The sequence below is a fragment of the Petaurus breviceps genome, unplaced genomic scaffold (genome assembly GCF_028583685.1).
Source record: "Petaurus breviceps papuanus isolate PSGF00001 unplaced genomic scaffold, PetGlider_PUasm1.0 558, whole genome shotgun sequence".
Taxonomy (NCBI): Eukaryota; Metazoa; Chordata; class Mammalia; order Diprotodontia; family Petauridae; genus Petaurus; species Petaurus breviceps.
In genome coordinates this window covers 2,950,258-2,972,771 of record NW_027186376.1, presented here as the reverse complement: position 1 = coordinate 2,972,771, position 22,514 = coordinate 2,950,258, and the positions used below count along the sequence as shown (strand labels likewise).

The 22,514-nt window shown below is 51.1% G+C and overlaps 1 protein-coding gene across 1 annotated transcript in view; it reads left to right on the top strand.

Annotated features, from left to right (window-relative positions):
- Nucleotides 1-5,857: 5,857 nt before the first annotated feature.
- MPPED1 (metallophosphoesterase domain containing 1) overlaps nucleotides 5,858-22,514 on the top strand; it is a 99,434-nt gene continuing 82,777 nt past the window's right edge. Inside the window, exon 1 of the mRNA XM_069102834.1 lies at nucleotides 5,858-6,385. The gene's annotated coding sequence lies outside the window, so the exon portion shown is untranslated. The remainder of the gene's footprint in view (nucleotides 6,386-22,514) is intronic.

Genomic DNA, 22,514 nt, shown 5'->3' with positions numbered 1-22,514 from the left:
CCGCTGCGCTGCCGGGCTACACTCTAGCTATGTCACTGTATCCAAAGTGCTTTGTCATTTGAGAAGTATCTTTCCCAAAATATCAATGACCAATCACTGTTATTGTTACAAACAGACCTGGTTTCAAATCCAGACTTAGACTCTTTCCATCTGTGTAGCCCTGGGTAATTTACTTCCCCTCCCATCACCATGAGTGGGGTGGACTCAATGGCCCTTAAAGTCTCTTCCTGTTGTAAATCTGGGCACCTTCCAGAAGAAAACCTTGCCCTTTTAAACAGCCCTAATGGTCCCATCCAGGGTGGGACTTTTTTTCTAGAGCCAGTAATTGGAGGACACCATCATCCTCCCTCCAGGAGCATCTCTGCCTAACCCTCCTCACTTCCTTGGCTTGTATCTCTGTCCTTCTAAATGTGACCGACCCTAAATTTTAGCCTTTCCCCCACCTGAGTCCTCCTCTAGAGAAAAGGTAGGCTCTCAAGAGAGAACCCAAGCTGTGGTAGGCCCTGCCCAGTGGAGGAGTCTCTGAGAACAGCCTGGGGATGATGGATGGCGAGAACCAGCCTGACTTTGTTCAAACAGGGAACAGGGGAATGGTTCCTTCAGCCACAATGACTCCGGAAGCAGAACACATTTGTGGGGCTAATATCTACCTCTGTGAAAACTTGGACCCCAAAAGAGCAGAAGTATCCTCCCTGCCTCCCCCCCAAGTCCTCCATTCCAACCAGACTATTTTTCACATGCCCAGCACAGTTCCCCTTTCCCAATCCCAGAGCCACACCTTTGCTCAAGCTTATTTCCATCTGGTACTCCCTGATGTCCCCTGCTGACTTATTCAAGTTCCCATCCTCTGAGGCCTGATTCAAGCTCTTCCTTCTGCAGGAAACCTGCCCTCACCACCCCAGTCCACCACTTTGTGAGGGAGCCCTCCTGAGAGCCTGCCTCCAACTTAGGGTCACATGTACCTCTGGGTTGCCTCATCTTCTTAAAGATCTGCTTCTTGTTAGTGTGGTCAGTGAGATTCAAACATCCTACAGGGCAGGGATTGTGACTGGAGTATCAGAGAAAGCCGGAGAGGAGAGCCTTTGAATACCAGAATGTGAGAACCATAATGTCTGGACCTTAGAACAAAGAATGTCAGAACTGGGTGAGATCTGAGAACACACAACACAGAATGTCAGTGTCCGAAAGGACCTTCACATGACAGAATGTCCCACCTCAGCCTGCACTTATTAAGAGCTTGCTGTATGCCAAGTACTGTGGTCAGTGATGGGAAAACAGAAAGCAAAAACAGGCACTGCCTGAAGAAGTCCGTTCTAATAGGGAAGGCAGCATGAACAAATCCAAGCCTCTGCACGAATAAATGTCGAGGAGATGGGAGGTAACCTGAGGGACTGGCACCAGCGCCTGGCAGGCCTTTGGGGAGAGGTGCTCCAGGAGCTCGATCTTAAAGGAAGTCCCCGAATCCAAGAGCTGGAGATTTGGAGAGAGAACCTTCCAGGCATGGACAAGGGAGGTGGAGTGGCCTGTTCAAGGAACAGCAAATGGGCCTAGATTCTAACTTTTATGCAGGGAATTAGAATCGCCAGCTGGACAAGTAAGAAGGGGCCAAGGACTTTAAATTCCTAACAGAGGGTTTTCTCTTTGATTCTGGCAGTAATAGGGAGCCATCAGAGTTTAGGGGGTAACATGGTCAGAGCCACATTTTAGGAAAACCGCTGTGGCAGCTGAGTAGAAGGATGGCTTGCAAAGGAGACAGACTTGAAGGAAGAAGGCCAGTTAGAAGGCCATTCTGGAAGTGATATATAGGCCAGCAGCTTTGTAAGTGGGAAGAAAGATACTCCTGGGAGAGATGTTGTAGAGAAAGAAGTGAAAATGGTTGGCCAGTGATTCGATCTAATGGTGAGTGAGAGTGAGCAGTTAAGAGTGACTGGGAGGTTTGGAGCTTGGTGGATTGGGAGGGTGGTAGTGACCTCCACAGTAATCAGCAAATTCAGAAGAGGGAAAGAGCATGAAGCTCCGTTTGGGGCATATTGAGGTGGAGAAGCCTTTGAAACACCCATTTTGAAAAGGCCAGACCTACATACTGAGGCATAAGCTCTGCTCATCTCCAGCTGCCTGTTAGACATCTCCAAGTGGATGTCCAGCAGACATCTTCAGTTCTACACGTCCAGAATGGAATTCATTCTCTTTCTCTCCCCAAGTGCCTCCCTTCCGGACTTCTGGGCTATGGCTGAAGGCTACCACCATCCTCTGGTCCCCAGGCTCTGAACCGCAGGTGCCATCCTGTCCTCCATGAGCCATTTTCTCGTCCTCCATATTCAATCCCTTGCTAAGGTCTGTTGATTTTCATCCACACCCTTCTCTTCTGTGGCACGGCCATCAGCCTGGTGCAGGCCCTCACTGCTCATACCTAGATGACCACAATGGCCATCTGCTTGGCAAATCTCTCACCATTCTAGCCAATCTTCCATTCAGTCATCAAAGTCATCTTCCTAAAAGCGTCGATCTGATAGTGTCACCACCACCCACACTCAAGAAACTCCAGTGCCCCCCCCATTACCTCCAGACCAAATATAAAATCCTGTTTGGTGTCCAAAGTCCTCTATCCCCGGCCCCCTCCTCTCTTTACACTCTTCTTACACCTTATTCCCTAGCCAACACCACCCCCTCCTCTTCAATCTGGGGCCACCAGCCTCTGGGCTGTTCCTCCCACAAGACTCTCCATCTCCCAGCTCTGAGCATTTCCTCTGGCTGTTCCCCATGCCCAGAATTGCCTCCTTGTTTGTCTCCACCTAGTGATATCCCTGGATTCCTTCAAATTCCAGCAAAACCCCCACCTTCTAGAGAAGCCTTTCCTGGTCCTGTCTAATTCCTGCACTTTCCCTCTGGTGATTATTGCCGGTTTCTCCCACCTCTAGCTTGTTTGAGTTTTCATTATGTATTTTCATGTTGTCTCCCCCATTAGACTGGGAGCCCCTTGAAAGCAGGCCCAGCACTTAACTCAGGGCTTGGCACATAGTAGGTGCTTAGTAAAAATTTCCTAACTGACTGGAGTAGGACTGGAGTGCAGGAAGGTGATGAGATGGACAAATGGGCATAGGTGTCACCGGCATGGTGATGCCCATGGAGTATCCCCAAGTGAGACAGCTGAGGAGTGGAGGAGGAGAAGGCCCAGGATGGAGTCCTGGAAGCAGCAGCCCAGACCGAGGAGGACCAACCAGGGAGGTAGGAGGCAAACAAAGAGGGCAGAGTCACCGGAACGGAGAGGAAGGCCAAGGTGTCAAAGGCTTCAGAGGCCACTGGATGGGGCCTTTACCCGGAGCTGGAAGAGAGCCCAAGGCACCATCTCCCTCAGTCCTTTCATTTTACACAGCAGGAAACTGAGTCCCAGTGTCACAATAGGTGGGAGGTAGCTGGTGAGGATACCTCTTCAACACCTGTCATAAAAGTGGGGCGGGGTGGGAGGTCTGGAGGAAAACTGTGAACTAGAACAGGGAATGTCAGGTCTGGGAGGGGCCTTAGAACAGGGGACTGTCAGAACTTGGAGGGGACTTAGAACATAGAATGTCAGGACTGGGAGGGGCCTTAGAACAGGGGATTGTCAGAACTTGGAGGGGACTTAGAATATAGAATGTCAGGACTGGGAGGGGCCTTAGAACAGGGGATTGTCAGAACTTGGAGGGGACTTAGAACATAGAATGTCAGGTCTGGGAGGGGCCTTAGAAGAAGGAATGTCAGAGCTTCGAGGAGCCTTAGAGATACTCTGGGCCAAAAGTCCTGCACTGAGGTGCTCCCCTCTGCCTTCCCCTCAGTGTCCAACAAGACACTTTTCTTGAAGACAAGGTATTCGGTGACTGCGTCCCTCTGGATGTGTATGTGTGTTTGTGCCCCCACAGCTGGCACAGCCCCTTGAAGTCAGCCTTGTTCCCCACTGCTGGTGTCCCAGGAAGTGATGGTGGTGAGGGAAGGGGGTCAGGAGAACCTGCCTAGGAAAGCCTGCAGTACCCCTCCCCCTCCTTAGCTTCTCAGCACCCTGGGAAAGGAGAGCAGCCTTCATGCATAGGATGCACTCAGTAAATATTTGTTGAATGAAAACTCAAATTGGCTGGAAATACTTAAGAGCTGGACAAGGGCCCAGAATATTGACTCCTGAGCCCTGGCTGGGTAGAGGCAGCAAGGCAGACTCTCTACTGGAACAGACCCCTCTGTCAGGATGGTCATGGTGTATGTGACCCTGACCAGTCCTACTCTCTGGGCCTCAGTTTCCTCATGTACAAAACGAGAGGGTCCGGACTCAGGAACGGATAAGGTCTGTGCCAACCCCATATGCATGGGAAAGAAGCTTGTCAGGCATCCAAGGGGGAGGGGGCTTCCAGGTGTCAGCTTCTTCCCCCTCAGCTTTGGGGTCCAACTTTGCTGGTCACTGAGGGGCTGGAGTCAGGAGGGAAGCTTTGCTCACTGTTCTCCCTTCACTAAATCACAGAGTGTGGAAAGCCCCCCCTCCCAAACCCCAATAGCTTTGTTTCCTCAAAGTGGTCACAGAGAGGGGTATCCCAAAGAAAGACTGAGAAGTGCCCTTTTCCTGAACCCCCAGAATCTCAGGGGAGGCTGTGGTTATTAGGGCTGGTTTCTGTGTTCCCCACCTCCAGGCACCTCATTCCTGGACAGTCTTAGGGAAGCTGAATCACAGCATTATAGATTTAAAGTTGGAGGGGATTATTAAAGTCATCTAGTGCAAACCCCTAGGTTTGCTCGTGGGGAAACTGAGGGCCAGGGAGCAGGACTTGCCCAGGGTTCAGAGGTCAAGATAATGAAACAGCTGGGATTCGAATTCAGCTCCAGGATTCTCAATGCTACACTCTTTCCAATAGCCCAGGAAAGGTACAGGGAGCCCAGAAAGAAGTCTAGACTGGAGGGGGAAAATGGGGTTCTTTCAGGCCCCTCTGTGGTCGAGGTGACCCTCCCAGACACGGGATAGGGGGAGAATTCTAGGATCTTCATCTCTATCAGCCCGGCCCAGACTTGAAAAGGAGAATGGAGAGAGGAATAAATGGGGGGGGGGGGGAGGCCAGCTTCGCCCCCCCCCCAGGTGGGGGGGGGGGGTGGGAGGGGTTGGGGAACGGGGAAAGGGAGCGTGGTTTCTCGCCCCAATCTGAGGCGGCTTGGGCGCAGGCTCCCGGCCAACCGCGGGTCCCCAGGAGGTGAGTGAGCCCCGGGGGGACCCAGCCCGCCAGGCCACCTCCTCCCCGCTGGCCTCCGGGATCCTCCCCCTTCCCCTCCCCCACGGCTCTGTCTGCCTGGCCCGTGGGTTTTCTGACTGTCTGACCGTCTGTCTGTCTGTCTGCCCGCCCGCCCGTCTGCCTGCCTGCCTGCCTGCTTGCCTGCTTGGCTGGCTTTTTTTTTTTCCTTTTTTTCCCCCCCCTCTTTCCCCCCCCCCACCTCCCTCCTTCCACCTCCCTTCTTCCCCTCCCCCTTCTCCCTTCCTCCTCCTCCTCCTCCCTCCCTCCCTTTCCCCTTCCCCCTTCTCCCTCATTTCCCCCCACCCCCAGTCTGGAGGAGGTCCGATCTCTGGGTCCTGGCGCCCCCCCCCCTGCCCGGGTCAGCCGCACTGCCGCGGAAGGGGGGCGCGGTTGGGGAGCTGGGATCTCCCCGACCGCAAGGCTGGAGGGCAGGCGGCCGAGTCGGGAAGGCATCCCCTCTGGGGTTCTACCTCTCCTTTGGAGTGGCCCAGAGCTCCCGGCGTGCGGTGGGGGGTGGGGGAGATTGCGAGTCTGAACCGAGTCGGGGGGGATCAGGGTGGGGGCCTGAGGGGGCAGAGTGTGCGGGGGAGCAGGAGATGGAGAGAGAGAGACTGAGGGGGTGAGAGAATGGAAGAAATACACAGAGAAGGAGGGACAAGGGAGACACGCGCGCACACGCACACACACACACACACGCACACAGAAGCAGAGAGACCGAGCGAGAGCAGGTTCCTAAAGGGAAGTCAGTCCGCTATCCCACGGGCTGGCTACCTCTGACCTTTTCCGCAAAAAGGCAGCTGCAGGGGAACCAGACGACAGCCCTCCTCCTCCTCTTCCTCCTCCTTCTCCTCCTCCTCCTCCGTCCTCCCTCCTCCCCCTCCTTCCCATCTTCCTCTCTCCCTCCCCCCTTTTTCCTCCCCCTTCTTCCCCCTTCTCCTCCCCTTTCTTCCCCCTCCTCCCTCCTCCTCCCTCCTCCTTCCCCTTTATCTCCTGCCACCCCCTCCCTCCTGTCCTTCCTCCCTCCCTCCTCCCCCGTCCCCAAAGCGCCTGCATCCATCCCCTCTCCGCTCCAGACTTGTGCCTCTTCCCCTGCCCTGCCTGATGCTCCTGGTGCTGGGGGCGTGCCAGTGGATGGGGGTCTCAAGGTAGGCTGACTTCTCGGAATGAATGAGTGTGCGTGTGTGCAGTGTTCAGTGTGTGCATGCGGTGTGTAAGGGAGGGAGCAGAGGCTAAGAGTCCCGGTTCCTTTTCCATTTTTCTAAATCTGTGCCTGACTGTTCAGGCCCCTGGTTGGCCAGGTCAGAGAGGACTCCTGTACTTTGCCAGCAAAGTTACTTTTCTTTTTCCAGAGTTCTTAAGACCTCTCACTCCTCCCACCTTATTTCCTCTGGGCTGAGCCAGTGGTCCTGTGTGTGTGTGTGTGTGTGTGTGTGTGTGTGGTGTGGTGTGGTGTGGTGTGGTGTGTGTGTGTATGTGTGTATGTGTGCTTGGGGGTGGGGATGCCCCTCAGCAGCTGCTTCTCCCTTATCCTCTTTAGGGACTACACATTAATGCCCAGGGCACTTCGGGGTCTCATAGTTGGCTTCTAGTGATCTGGAAAACTTTTCCCTTCTCCCAGAAGATTTCTAGAATTCATGCATCTTGAGGACTGGCTCTTAGGCTCGTGAATCCCAAGTAAGCTTTAATCATTCAGACAAATAGAACAGATTTTCTCTCCATTCTGACCCTGGTAGTCATGATAGGAACCCTGTCCTGTGGCAGCCCCTCTTGTGAGTGGGGTTAAGGGGCCCCCATATCCTGTGGCTACTGAAGCTGCTTCCTCATTGACCCTGCCCTGCACTAGTGCCCCGGAGCTGAGAAGGTCAGAAAAGGGGAGCCCCAGCCCTGGAGCCTTAGGCTCAGCCTCTGCCAAATGGGATTTCGGTGGGCTGAATGCCTTCTGCCGACACTTGGCTGGACTCCTCCTCAGCCAACAGAGGGGGCTCCACTCTCTGCCCATTTCTAAGGACCCTTCTTAATTGCTCCAAGCCCCAGCTTGTTAAGTTGTAAACAATTATGAAATTAAACCAGACGAGGAGGAGGAGGAACAAAAAGTAGGCTGAAGTGAATGGGCCGCATTGGGCACAGGCAGCTTGAAGAGATGAATAGGGGTGTGAGCCTTGTTAGGAGGGGTCTGCGGGGGCCCAAGGGGCAATGCTGCTGCTTAGTCTGACCCTTAGCAGCCTTCTGCACGGCTGGCAGTACACAAAATAAAAGAAACCCAGAGAAATGTGGTGAGGAAGCATCCCAAGGCCTAGCTCATCCAATAAACTGGTCATCTGCCCCCTGGGCAGAAACTTTGAAAAGTGGTGTGGGAGCGAGGAAGCCAAAGGAATGGCAGCAGAAAACAGGAGAGGTTCCTTGTGGAAGGGATTTTGAAGAGCGGGCTTTGGGCCATTGTGTGATGGATCAGGTTTTTAAAAAGATGGTAACAACAAGCTATTATATAGAACAGCAGTCTTGGAGGGAGGGCTATGGAGGATGGTCCATGCGTTATAAATTGTGCTTCATGACGCCCGACTCCCTGCAAATGGGCTTCGAATGCAGCAGCCACACACCACTTGGAAAGTCCTCTCCCAGAGCCGATTCTGAGGAAATGCTCCATGTAGGAGAGAGACTGTTTATTGGCCATACATTAATCGCCTGGTGTCTATTCCCACAGCGATGGATGATTCAGCATCAGTTTGCTGGCCTGACTGATGGGTTTGTCAGAGGGCAGCCGTGGTTCTCTGGGTTTCTTTCATGTTGCTGAGAATTTCCCAGGACCTGGATGGAATGGCAGCTTTGGGATGTGGGTCGACTGGCCATTCCATATGCTTGCTGGTGGTGTGCAATGTGGTCCTGTGGTAAAGGAGCTCCATTTGGAGCTGGAGGACCCAAGTTCAGATTCCAGTCTGCCCATTTGCATCCTATATGACCTTGGTCAAGGTGCCTTCCTTCCTTAGGCTTTGGTTCCCTCATGTGTAAAACGACAGGGGTGTTTGCACCCAAGGACCTTTAAAGTCCCTTCCAGGCATAAATCTACCACCTGGGCAAGCACATGTGAGTAGCAAACACACATAAACATCCAGTTTGTCTGAAGCCATGGATGTGCCAACATCTGAAGGTCAGGCATGTTTCTGGAAGGAGGTACACGTGACCATACAAGTTTTTAGAAATGTACTTGACCAACCACAATTGTCTGAATCTTCACCAAGTCATTTACAGGTTACATCCATGGGCTTGTAATGGAATTGAAATTGTTTAGGGTCTACAGTGCTTTGCCTAGAGGGTAGATGTTAAAAGAATGCCAGTTTTAAAATTTCCTCTAATGTCCACGGGATATAGCTGGCCTCCTCACTTGAAGAAATGATTTACTGCATTCTGAACTTGATGTGCCATTGCCAGAAACCCTAGCCTAGTGTGGACAGTGCCGACTTCTGTGCTCTCCCTGGGTAGGCAGAGGCGTGCTCCCCCCCCCCCCCCCCGGTTCTGCTGAGGAGCACTGTGGAAGGGCATTTTTGGTGGCACAGCCTGTATTCCGGTTGAGGAAAGCAGAGATTCTCTGCACAAGCCACCAGAAAGCCCAATTTCTTTTAATCTATTCGAATGATTTCAGGTTCCTGATTTCAGAAATAGGAAGTGATCATTAAGAATAAGCAAAGAAAATTAATCAGTTCAGCAGACCCAGATCATCCAAGTGAAAATTCTGAAAACAAAATCCTAGGCAATTATCGTGTCTGGGTTGGTTCTTTCAAACTCTGGGTGGAGAGCTTTAAAGGGTGAGATTTCAGCTTTACCCTCAGATTGTCCCTGACTTGTTCCGATGACAATGTGACATTTTCCACCCTGCTTCTGGGAGCCAGAAAAGAGTCTTCATCCTTGTTCCTTCTTCAAGGAGATTCCATCCATTTAGCTAGGGAAGCATTTCTGTTTCTCAGTGAGTAATTGACTCTGTGCCCCCCCAGAATACACTGGCTGTCCCAGGACTCTCTTTCTACCTTCTATCAAGCAGATGGCAGTCCCCAAATCACTGGAGATGTCCCCAATAGGGTCTGAAAGCACCACCCTCTGGCTGAAATGATGCCCGGTATATTATGAGCACCATGTCAGCAGCAAAAGCCTGGGCTCCACTCTCTGTAGACTTGGCCCAAATCCCCTGCAGTTGGGGCAGCCAGGAGGTGGGCACCAGGAGAGTGAACCTACTAATTAGAGCATTAGAGATAGGCACTTTCTCTTGGGTTCAAGCCAAGCAGAAATGTGAAGGGAAGGTATGCTGTCCCCCCCCTACTCTGGCCTCTGACTCTGAGAATGGGGTGAGAGGTAGTTAATTTGATCAATGTGGAAATTGTCAAGTTGTTTAGAAGAGGCCAGATCCAGTCTCGGAGTTCATTATCAGAGCCTGTTAGAAAAAAACATCACTTTATTTTGATTTTTATCAACATGACAAAGCTCAGTTACACTGAAGTAATTTCTAAAAACCATAGCATTGTAAAATGTCAGGGTTGGGAGGGAGTCTTAGAACAGAGGATATTGGCATGGATGGGCCTTACAAAATGAGATTTCAGATCAGAGAGGGAACTTTCAAACATGGAATGTCCTGTCTGAGAGGGACTTTAGAAAAGAGAATCTCAGAGATAAAATAGTAGACCTAGGATGGATGTTATAACAAGAACAAGGCACATTTTGCTGGAAGGAGCTTGAGAGAGAATCTCATCCATTTCTTTCATTTTACAAAGAAGGAAATTGAGACCAAGAGGGCTGGAGTGCTTAGGGAGCCAAGGTTAGCATGTGGTTGGGCCTGGAACCCAGGTGTCTCTGCTCCCCATCCTGAGTCCTTTCCAGCTTACTGCACAGCTTCTCAGGCCATTTTATAAAACTGTTTAAAAAGGGGGAAAAAAATGTAACTTTTGCTTCTGTTCTTTGGTCCCGAAGGAGAGTGATGCACTTGCTTATTGGGCTCAGGGTAGGTTATGAGACTTTCCTCGGGCTGAACCCAGAGAACCTGGTTACTGGAAGCCCGCCATCAATCAAAGGTGGAAGCAGGAACAATGAAAGCCCCCGGATGAGCACATCGCAGGACTGGCATTCGGTCCAAAGTCAAAAATGCAGCACGTCCCTTTGCCCCCGAGCAGCATCTGAAAGTTCCTTTACCAAGGGGTCCCATGGGGGCCTTGTCCTTGTTGGTGCAGGAGTGCTGATGTGGGCCTCTGGAATTTCAGCAACACCCCAGCTAATTCCAGCATTTTGTAGAGATCTGTGCTGGCCCTGGAAATTCCAAACAGGCAGGCCTTTTCCTCTCCACCTAATTCCTTGGCGTGTTTAAAGGGTGTTGATGAATGTAGACAGCAAAATGTATTGGCTGGGATACTCCTTTCTCCTTTCTTCTCCCAAAGAGTATCTTAAGTGTGTGGACGGGGAAGGGGCCCCCTCGGAGGCCAGCCGGCCCAGTTGTTTGGATGGGAACACAGTCTGCCTTTGTAGGCACAGCAGCCGATCAAGCACATTTTGGTGGCCTAAATGTTCAATTCCATCTCTTTTTCTTTTTTGGAAAGGGGCTGGAATGGCACTGTGCAAGTAGCCAGAGGCCGGCCTCCAACTTGGGTGCCAAAGCCATCACATGGCCTTGGTGACAGCTGATGGTGCCGTTTTTGCGTGAGAGCTGGGGCTTCTCCAGGACTTTCCCTGGTCCTATTTTGCTTTTCATGCAACACATTTGTGGGGAAATGTTTATACTTAGAGATATTTTTTCCCTACAAGATATTAAAGATTAAAATGTTGCATTCAAATAATTACTTCTCACCTGGGTTTTTTTTTATTTTTGCTTTTTGCTATGAAAAATAAGATTGATTGTCTTTAAATCAGCGATGTCAAACTCAGCTTCTCCAAAGTGTCCGTTATCTCTACCCACCCCCTTACCTCTTTTATCCCAGTTTTATGCTGGTTGCCCCCCCCAGAATACCCCCAGAGAAGCCCCTCTATTCTGGGTTCTAGCAGTCTACTTAAAGCCCAAAAGGGGCCCTTGACCAATGAGTTTTTGATCAACTGGAATACAAAAAACCCACCAGCCTACATGGCCTGCTCTGAGTTTGTCCCAAACTCCCATTAACGTGGCTTGGGATTTGATACACACATGCAAAGAATCTTTCTCGGGCTCCCTCTGTTTATGCATCTCCCTAATATCTCCATGTGCACACTCACAAGTATGTGCTTTAATGTATCTAAGCAGACTAAATGCACCCACAATTCATTCTAAAGAGGAATGGAGTGTGAATGCCTTATTTAAAAAAATAGGATGCAGTCTATAGCGGAGGACAAGCCGTGCGTTCAGCATTATTTGTGTAATAGACTATATGCCAGGGAAATCAGGACGCACCAAGGGTAATGATAATTTATGACTCTCAGCCCCACTGGCTCAAAGCCTTTCCACATGGGAACGCCGATACTTTTATGTAACTTTCTTGTCAAATGACTTTAACATATAGAAAGCGCTTTGTAAGCCGCAGACGCTACAGGAAGACTGCTGCCATCGTCGACATTATTATTTCTGGTGGGCCCTTTGATTTGTTGGACGTGTTTTTAGAGAGGCAAAGGCTGGGCAGGTGAAGGTACCTCAGATTAGTCTGGGGCCCCAACAGTAAAACAGAGGCACAAGGGAGAAGCTGGTGTGGGCCAGAGGACGTGATCCCCACTAAGCGGGATGCTCAACATTCTGAAGGAAATGTACAAAACCGGAGAAAGAGAGAGGCAGAAACCTTTTTTTTTTTCCTGTTTGCTTGTCTGTTGGGGGTGGGGTGGTCAGGGAATTAGAAAGGGTAATTTAAAATCATGTGGGCATAATTCAAAATGTGTCTCACTAAAAGGTTTTTAAGTGGTAAATGCTTTGGAGGCAGTTGGGATAGCGTTTTGTTTTTTCTTTTTCTTTTTTCTTTTTTAAGGAAGAGTTGTCTGATTTCCATCAGGTTTGGGAATGCTTTCCCCCCCCCCAGCTTGCTGAGTGGGCCCCCCTGCCTTGGGCACAATTACTGATGCAGGCTCAGTCATCAGAGTGGTGTGACCTCAGGTGAGGTCTCCTAATTTAGAAAAGCATCTAGTGGGAAAATCGGCTCATTAAGGTTCTTTCCAGCTCTCGTGAGCCGGTGGATGGCAGGAGCCGGCATTGGCTTCCCTGGAAAACTGCCGAATAATGCTACTGCTGCTGCTGCTGAGATAGTAGTGTGTTTGATCTTCACAGCAACCCCAGGGTGGGGGTAGGAAGGAGGTGCTATTTCACAGTAGACAGAGTGTAAGTGACTTGTCCAGGGTCACACAGCTAGTAAAGTGTCTGGCGCAGAACTTGAAGATTAGTGGGCATTTGTATGGTGCTATAAGATTTGCAAAGTGATTTTGCAGATATTGCTCCATTTGACGGAATGTCAGAGCTAGGAGCTAGGAGCTTTCCCGCCCCTTCTCTGCCCATCCCACCTGCCCAGCAGCCTCTAGAGCAAGGCTGTGCAGAGCTCACCAGCTCCATTATACAGATGAAGAAACCGAGGCTCCAAGAGTGCAGCAACTTGCTCAAAGTCACACAGCTAACCCTAGGACCCGGCCCTCCCCCATCCCATGGCAGGGTTTTCCCACTCCCTGCATCCCCACGGGTGGCAGCCCATCGTAGTAGCAGTTTATCTCTTGGGACCATTTCCCCTAAGGCTGATGAACCACACACTTGGCCAGCACAGACTTCACGGCCCCAGGAGGATTTCGTTATCGGTCACTCCCTCCACCTGGCACAAACTGCACACAGTGGGAGAGCTGAGAGCTGCGAAAGGGTCCTGGAGTGAGAGGCAGAGGGCCTGGGGCAGCATGCTGTGTGACCTTGGGCCAGTGCCTTGCCCTCTCTAGGACTGTGTAAGATGAGGAGGCTGCAGGCACTCCAGGGCCTCTGACACAAGTGGATGTCACAGATGGTGGTCAAGACTGAGTGTGACCAAAGACTTAGGTCCCCACGGCCAGCTCTCCAAATTCAGCTCAGATTCGTCCTCTAGGATGGCCATTATGGTCCCCACATAACTAATCCAGAGAAAACCAAGCAGGAATGGGAGGGGTTAAGACAAGAGAGTGATTCCAATGGATTTCCATGCACTTTTTAAAGTTTTACTGACACTTACTTGCTGATATCCCCTCCCCCTCCCCCACTGAGCCCTGGCTGATGCCAAGATAAAGCTTTAAGCCAACTGCCCTCCCCTCGCCAGCCCACACCCGAAGGCTGCGACTCTCCACCGAGGGGGTCTCTGGTCTCCACAGCCTCGGCTGATCGCCGCTCTTCCTCGGAATTCTGCTGCTTCTGGTTTGGTTTTCATTGACACCATTGTCATCCTTCTCTCTGCCTATTGTTCTCCTGTCTCAGCTTTCTTCCCTCCAACAATTTATCCAAATCTTCTCGTGACGAACCCGGATTTGAGTGACTTTGGAGATCTTTCGACGAATGGAGGAAGGACAGACATGGTGGCTGTGGGGGGAAAGGGCTGGAAAGCCAGCCCCCCCCCCCAGCCTTTTCTCCTCGTCTGTGAAAGCTCTGCAATCCATCCCTTTGGCTGGCTCCGTCACATTTCCACAGATTGCAAATAAGTCGTCTCCCGTAGCAAACCCAGACCTGAGCAAACAGTATCTCCAGATAACTGCGCTGTAGGAAATAGCTTCTGCTTTTCTCTAGAAAACAGCCCGGCTTTGCTGCTCTGCGCTATGCCTATGATGCCCATACATAGATGTTTAGCATAGGGAACAGGAAGGAAGAAAAGGAGAGAATTTGGAAGCTCAGCCCCGACATTTATCGGACTCCTTAACGCACCCCCCCCCCAAGCATAGGCTGGGGGGAAGTACGATGAATGAGGTTGAGGCTGAGGACAGGTGTTTAGCAGCCGGGGGCTGTGGCCCCAGCCTTCCTCTTCCCTCCCTCTGTTGCCACACAGGATGGAGGGGATGCCAGATGTAGACAGAAGAGGCAGTCTGGGTTCTGCCCCTGACTCCCCAGGGAACCTGCTGGGCCAGTGACTTCACTGTTCTCCCAATCACTTCTCCCAGTTCTCTCTTCCGTAAAATGAGGGTCTTGGAGCAGCCAGGTCAAGCTCCAGGTGGCTCTGGGCCCTGTGTGGCCCTGGAAAGTCCCAGACTCTCTAAGGGTGGAAGGTGCTGCCCTATACAGAGAAAATCATTTAAAAAATGAGAACTTATTAAGCATCTGTTTGTGGCATTGTGCTAAGGACTGGGCAGGCCAGGGAAGACTGAGACAGCCCCTGCCCCAAAGGAGCTCACATCCTAAACAGGTGAAAACACTGGAAGCACTGTACCCATGCAGCAGGACCGGATCGCATCTTGCAGCTGTCAGGACAGAAAACCAGCAGGAGGGAGACGGGAGCTGAGCTGAGTCTCATGGGAGGAAGGAAGGAGGAAGAACATGCCAAGCCTGGCGGCTTCCATAGTTATATAGACCAGTTGGGCCAAGGTCTTCATTAAGAGATTTGAAAGCCAAAGAGATTAAGTGACTCACCCAAAGTCACACGGGTAAATAATAGCACCAGGATCTGAACTCAGGTCTCCTGACTGGAAATTCCTATCTCTGGCCTGCTATACCACAGTTCAGCTGGATGAGCTCTCTGGTCCCCACCTACTCTGACCCTTCAATTAACCAAGCAAAATTAAGGGCCTCCTATGTGCCAAGAGACAGAGAACATGGCAGAATGGGTAGAGAATTGGTCTTGGGTTCAAGTCTGGCTTCTGACATTGCTGGCTGTGTGACCCTGATCTAGTCCCTTAACCTCGAAGGGCCCCAGGCGACTCTCTTGGATCATAAATGAAAGATGTGTCTTATCCCCATTGTAGGAGTTCTCCAGCAGAAATCCCCTGCATCAATGAAATCATAAACCCAAGGCAGGGGCAAAAAAAGACAGAAACTAGGCACAGAGGGTAGAAAGATAAAGAAGAAACTGTCCCTGCCCTCACAGGGCTTGCCTTCTGTCAGGGGAATCGGCATGTACCCAGATAAGTTTATACCAACAGCTAGTGGGGCAGAGAAGGGTTTGTTGTAGGCCATGACATGTGGGAGTTTGAGCATGGATGGTCTCAGCTTCTCACACCCCTCCAAGTTCTCACATCCCCTGTTCTAAGCTCCCTCCCAACTCTAACATTCCAGAGCTGTTCAAAAAAGAAAAGAAAAGAAGGATTATTCCCTGAGTGCAAGCATCTGAAAAACTGGGACATGAAGCAAATTTCATGTAATTGTCAGTTTAAATCTTCCACTTTGAGCCCATTTTCTCCCTGACTCCTAATCAAATGCTCCTCACTGGCCTACTGACCTTTCTGTCCCATGCTCATGACCTTTTATCCAGCCTCAGAACCCTGGAAAGTGTTCTCATGGCCTCTTGGAGCCGGAGGAGAGCTGGGCAGCCATCAGGTCCAATGCACTCCTGAATCAGAGGCAGGGTGGTGCCATCCATAGAAAGGTCCCTGGCTCGGAAGACAGAGGCCTTGAGTTCACATGCTGCCTCTGATGCCTCTGCTGGTATGACCTCACCCCTCTGAGCCTCAGTTTCCTCATCTGTAACATGAGGGGACTGGCCATTGAGGCACCTTGCTTTGGTGCTTCTTAATGACTTGGTTAGTTGCCTGATTTCGCTGATTCCTGTTAGAGATTCTTCTGGGGCACTTCGGTTTGCCTCCCCCAGCTGCCCTAAGGCAGCCAGCATGAGCCAGGAGCTGAACTGGGTTGAGTTTGGTGGAATGGGTTTGTGCCCTGACTTCCTCAAGGCCTGTGAGTTCTGGGTGGTCAATGTCTGTGGCTGTTCTAAACCTTACTTCCCCAGCACTGAGCATAGGACTGCTCCCAGTGGGTGCTTAATAAATGTTCCTTAAATTATGTAATTGTCAACATAAGGTGGAGACTTGATGATGCCCCCTCGGTCCTGCTGGCCAGTCAGGCCTAATTTCATTCTACATGCCACTGTCTGGAGCGCAGGGGCACTTGAGGACAGGGTCACGCAGCTAGTAGGTGTCTGAGGCTGGATTTGAACTCAAGAATATGAGTCTTCCTGACTCTAGGCCAGGTGCCCCATCCGCCATGGTGACCCCTAGCGGCCCCCCTAGAATCCTAGATCCAGACCTCAAAGGTACGGCAGAGGCCAAGTAGGCCACGCCCTCATTTCACAGATGAGGGAACTGAAGCCCAGAGGGGGAAGCCTTGCCCAGCATGATGGCTGTGCTAAGCTGACCTCTCTCTCTGACACTTCAGAGCTTGTGCAGAATGTTTTGCATAGCTTATCTCATTGATCCTCCCAATATGCATGATACATATGGCTGTGGCCTTGTCCCCATTTCACAGATGAAGAACTGAGGCTGAGTGTGAGAGCCTGACCAGGGTCACCCAGGCTAGTGAGGAGCTGATGCTGGATGGACCTTGGGTTCCTCCTGATGCCAAGCCCAGCGTTCTCTCCACTGACCCACACTGCCTCTTCACTGAGTACCTCAGATACTGCACATTTGAACACTACTGCCGAAGGATTGTCTTGATGGACTAGCGCAGCTCAGTAAACACTTGTTAAATTGAATCGAATGTGCCTGGCTGATCACATCTCTTTCTTGCTCCAAGAAATGGCTCCTGTTACCAACCAAACAAAAATCATGGCGTTCAAGGCTCTCCACAATCTGTCTCTAACCTCCTTTCCCCTATTTCAGCTCCATTCAATTCAAGAGGCATTTATAAAATACCTGCTTGTGCCAAGGATTTGAATTTCCTCCCACCCCCGCCCCATGCTTGCCTTTCACTGCATTTTTGTGGACTGGGATGCCAAAGGAGCAGAGCCTGAGGGCATCCCCAGGCCCTCTGCCTCTCACTCCAGCACCCTTCCCCTGCCCAGCTCCCTGCTCTCCGCTGCAGTCTGTGCCACATGGAAGGAGTGGCCACTGACAAAATCCTCCCGGGTCCGTGAAGTCTGTGCTGGCCAAGCTTGAGGTTCATCCGCCTTAGGGGAAATGGTCCCAAGAGACAGGCGGCTACTATGATGGGTCGCCACCCGTGGGGATGGAGGGAGTGGGAAATCCCTGCCCTTGGATGGGAGACAGCCAGATCCTAGGGTCAGCAAGCCACTGTCCTGTTGGAGCTGCTAAGCCCTGCAAGGTCTCCCTCTCGGGCCTCTGGGCAGGTGAAGGGGCAGGGAAGCTCGCAGGACGTTGGGCTACCAGGTGCTGAACTGAAAGTCGGGAAGTCCTGTCCTGCTTCAGATCCTGCCTGAGATACTTCCAAAGTGTGTGAACCTCAGGCTCAGTCTCCTCTTCTGTAAAATGGGGATGATCAGATCAGATGAAATAACATGGAAAGTGTTTTGCAGACTTTCACATGCTTAATCATTGCTGGCTATGATTACTACTATTAAAGCTGCTCTGTTCTCCTGTCTTCTCCTGCCTCCTGGCTTTTGTCTGCATTCTCTCCTCTTTCTCTTCCATCAGGACCTTCCTTCATGAGGCCTTCTCCAATCTGCCAGCTTCAGTACCTCCCTCGGTGCACATTGGACTCCCCTCCAGGCTTAGAACCTTAGAATTATATGGCAGTTATTTTTCTGCGACCCTTCCCCTCACCCCTAACTATCAAAAAAAAATTCATTACTGAGCCATACATTGAAAAATTCCAAACCCCTGTGGGATTTGCAGGCCTTGTGGACCTCCCCCTCTCCAAAGGGGTGGGGCAATGGCCTCTTGGGGCGATTTGGCAATATCCAGTCCTGACTTGGGCTGCTCTTTCCCTGGACATTGGCTTTGTCATCATAAAGACTGGTTTCTTGGCACAGCTGGCTTTGCCCTGCATCGGTTCTGGCCACACATCTCCTTCCTCATGACATTCATCATTTCTTCCACCGCTGCTGGTTCATTCATTCCCCCAGCAACAACACAGGGTCCTAGAACAAGGACCAGAAGGAGTGTCCAAGGCTATCTTGTCCCACCGCCTCGTCTTGCAGAGAAGGAAACTGAGGCCTACCTAAAGTCACAGAAGTAAATGCATGCTTGGGTAGGATCCGAACCCAGGCGCACTCACTCTGGAGTGGGCGGTGTTCCCCCTGTGCCTTCCTTCCCTTTCTTGTCCTCAGTGAGGGCTTGCCTAGAGTATCCATTTAATGAAGGTGGGTATTGGGTTTAGAGTAGGAGGTTCTAGGCCAGTGTTCTGCTTCTGCTATTCACTCCTGGCGAGTGGCCTCAGCACATGCCAGATGCTTCTAGGGGCCTCCTTTGTCCCCTGACAGGGGCGGGCTCTAGTGGCTGTCCTCAGGCATGTCTGTGTCCCTGCCCCCTCTGGACCCTGCTCACAGGGACATTTTAAATCCTTGCATTAAAATATACACAATTAAAAGGAAGCCGATTGTACTGAAATGCGGTTACCAAAGTGTGGTGGTTTTTAAAGTCCTCGAACTTCAGGCTAAGTACGCCCTTGCTTTACCTTCTAGGGCCTTGCACACGGTGTGTAGAGTTTCACTGAGTCCCGTCCCAGATCAGATCCTCAAGTCCTGTGTGACATTAGGCCAGCTGCTCACTCTCTTTTTCTGAGCTTTAATGTTTTTTTTCTGTGAAGTGTCTATCGTCAGACTAGTCAGCATTTATTAAGTGCCTACTGTGTTCTCGGCACTGTGCCAAGTGATGGGCAGACAAAGGATGGAGAGAGTCTCCGGCATGCATGCCCGTCATTCCAGGACCCAGACCTCATAGGTGGCTTCCTCCAGCATTCCCAGTCCCTGGTACCCACCCCTGCCCAGGGTGGAAACCCTTCAGCAGCAGGTCTCTTTGAGGAATCCCTGGCCTGCAGGTGAATGGATGGGCAGGAAGGGAGCTGTTGCCCCTCCCAGGCTGGGAGCCTCTGCCATTCTTATTGTCCAGCCCTGGCAGAGACAGAGTGTCCACATGGACTGGGGTCTTTGGGTTTAGCCCAAAAAGCAGCCTAGCGTGGTGGGCTGAAGATACATAGTGACTTAATGGCCATTGGCGCATCCCAGGCAACTCTCATAGGCTAAGGGTTCAAATCCTGCCTGTCTGGGCATCCTTGGTCACCTTCCTTAACATCCCTGGGCTCCAGGGTCCCTTCTAGCTCTGAATGTATGGTCACATAGTGGCATATTCAGAGCCCACTGAAGTTGTGACCAGTGTTCACTTGGGGAAGAAGCCCCCTCCCCACAATTCCAGTTAGCTCCAGAGGCAGAAGGGCCCTCCGAGCTCTGCTGTAATACGAGGGTGGTGACTGGTCCAAAGCCGAAGAGGTTATAAGCATCAGGAGCAGGACTCGAACTCTGGTCCGATGACTCCAGAGGCCAGCTGTGTTTCCCACTTGTTGGAACTTCCCCCCTTCCTGAGCCATGGTTAAGCCAGGCGTTGTGTTGGGTGCTGGGGGTAGAGACAAAGTGAAAAAAAAAGTCCTCACCCTCAAGGCATGGATTTAGAGCCAGTGGGGACTTGTGCCATCTGCCCAAACTGCCCATCTTGCCGCTGGAGAAAGAGAGACCTAGGGCAGGGCAGGGACTCCCCTGAAGTCACCGAGGCGGTGATAGTTGTGATGGGGGTGCGGGTGGTTAGCATTTTATGGCAGCTCAAGGTTTATAAAACTGTTTATTTATTGTCACACTTCACGCTCACAACAGCCCTGCATATGGCAGGTGTTAATCTCCCCATTTCATAGATGAGGACACTGAGTGACATATATTCAGCCTTTGACTTAAGTCCCTCCTGATTTATAGCCCAGGATCTTATCCCACATCTGACCCTCTGCTGAGGCTGATGCAGAAGCCCCAGAGGAAGCTTACTAATGGCCCAGGACAGCTTAGCACATGAAAGTCCTGGACTGATTAAAAACCTTCTATGGCTCCCATTGTCAGCCAAACAAGATTCATGGCATTCAAGGCCCTTCCAATCTGTCTTCAATCTCCCTTTCTGTATTTCAGTTTAATTATGTCAAGAGGCATTTATTAAGCACCTACTATATGCTAGCACAGAACACCCCCCCCCAATTCCTCCCCTTGGTATCATTTTCATTCCAGCCCAGTTGGTCTAAAATCTTATGGTCCTGAAGTGAAAGGGGTCTCAGTGGCCTTTGGACAGAAGCAGAGCTCACACTGCTGTGGCAAATTAAGGCTTGCACAGCATTTCACATGCACCATATCACTTGATCAAGTACACAGATAACAAATATCACATTGGACTTTGAACTCACATCCTCAGACTGGAGCCAAGGAGTGTGTCTGCTGGACCCTGATCCCCTGCACCCTGACTGTCCCAGAGAGAGGAAGGTCCCACAGGGAGCCAATGAAAGGGGATCTCCTCACTTCTGGGCCAGGCCCAAGTGCCTCCCATCACACCCATTGCCTTTCATGGGCTCATGGGCTTCAGAGTAAAGACCCCTTCCCTTTGCTCATGAGGAAACTGAAGCCCAGAAAACAGACGGAAGGACGTGTGGCATGGGCAGCCATGAGCTTCAAAAACAGGTCTCAGTCTTTCCTCTGTTCTGGCATGATTTCCAAACTTATTTCACAGATCTTTCCCTATTAAAGAAAAGAAATAAAAAGGAAGCAAAAGAAGCCCCCAGTCACACCCACACAAAATGGCTGAGGGTGAGGGAGGGGGGTGTTTAGGGGTCTGCCTGCTCAGCAGCACACACAAACACTCTGGAGAGCCCAAATCAGTTTTCAGCATTATTGGTTCTGTGCAAAAATCTGCGTTTGGAGAAAGTCCCCAGGTATGCATTTGAGCAACCCTGAACATTGGCCCTGAGAAAGTTACTGTTACTTAACAGGCCCCTGCTAACTGTTCTGGGGCCCTCTTACTGTCCCAGTGGATCTGCAGTTGACCCCCAGCTCCCAGGTCACTGGTACCATTCTCTAATTTTTGTGTATCTCAGAGTCCTAAAATGTGTGGAGCAGTTGGATCCTGGGGCAGAACGGGGCAGGCTGGGTGGGTGAACATGTGGTGGAAGGAAGATGGGGCAATGGCCAGCAGTTGGCTTTCTCTCTCTGCAGGCACACAAAAGGAAGGAGCTCAGGATGTGTGTCTCCCATATCATCTCCAAGATAGGCAGAGAGCTCATTAGCATTCGTTCTGCTCAGGAGAACCCTTTACTCAGGAGCCCCTGGGAATTTGGCTTCTGAAGGCAGAATTCAGTGCAGGAGCAAACATCTGTCTCCTTTGGGATGGTCAACCAGGGCCAACCAGCAGAGTTACATCTGGAAGGGCCCTCTCTGATTACTGAGGCCAATCTGCTCATTTTCCAATGAGGGGCCTCAGGGGACAAGCCACTTATATTACAGAGGGGGAAACTAAGGTCCAGAGATGAGTGGTCCTGGTTATGAATGAGCAGGTTCTCCTTTGAGAATTGTACCAGATTAATTTTCAAGTAAAAATCTGGTGTGAAAGATGTATTTTTGTCCATACGCTTGAGTCCTCGTCTGATGCCTCACACCCAGGGAATCCAGGTTCTGGCAGGAAATCCAAATGGGAAAACTTCAAGTACAGGTACCAGAACTGGCCTGGCTCTCAGAGAGACTCATCTGAGCGGCTTTCTGAGGTTCTCTGCTGAGCCAGAGGTACTGGTATTCTCTTGGGAGAGCCTTGCTTTTGCTTTTGCTTACTCTGGGGAACTCTTCAGTCAGAGGCTTGGGGGCATTTATCAGGCACCTTCTGTGAATGACATTGTGATAGGGCCCCCCCAAGCCCATCAACCCCTCACACTAGCTGCCGTCACAGAGTGGAACCAGGGAGATATTTGGGCATCCTGGTAAACGACTTGCCTATGCTCTTTCTACCATAGTGGCTCGCATGTTTCTGAGTATGAAAGCCAACTGGACTGACCAACAACCAAGGGAGTGGTGGGCATGAAATGAGTTAGCTATGTAAAGTGCTTTGCATAACTTAAAGAGCTATGGAAATGCTAGCGATGGGGAGGGTGTGCCTCCTGGATCAGACACTGTGCTTGGTGCTAGGGCTACAAAAAGAGTGAACCCAGGGAACCAACATGGAGTCTATCATATCCCCAGATCATGCATCTGGGAAATGACAGAGAACCTCCCGAGATATATCGAACTGGGCACGGTGACCATCCACTTCTGAGGTAATCAGTGGGGCCAGAAGGATCCCTGGGAGTGACACTCGGGATGATGGTGCCCTGGGCAAGGCCTTGTTCATGGCTGTGGCCAGTAGAAGGAGGCAGCAGTCTTGGAAGGGAAAGGCAGATTTTGAAAATGAATATCTGGTTAAGAG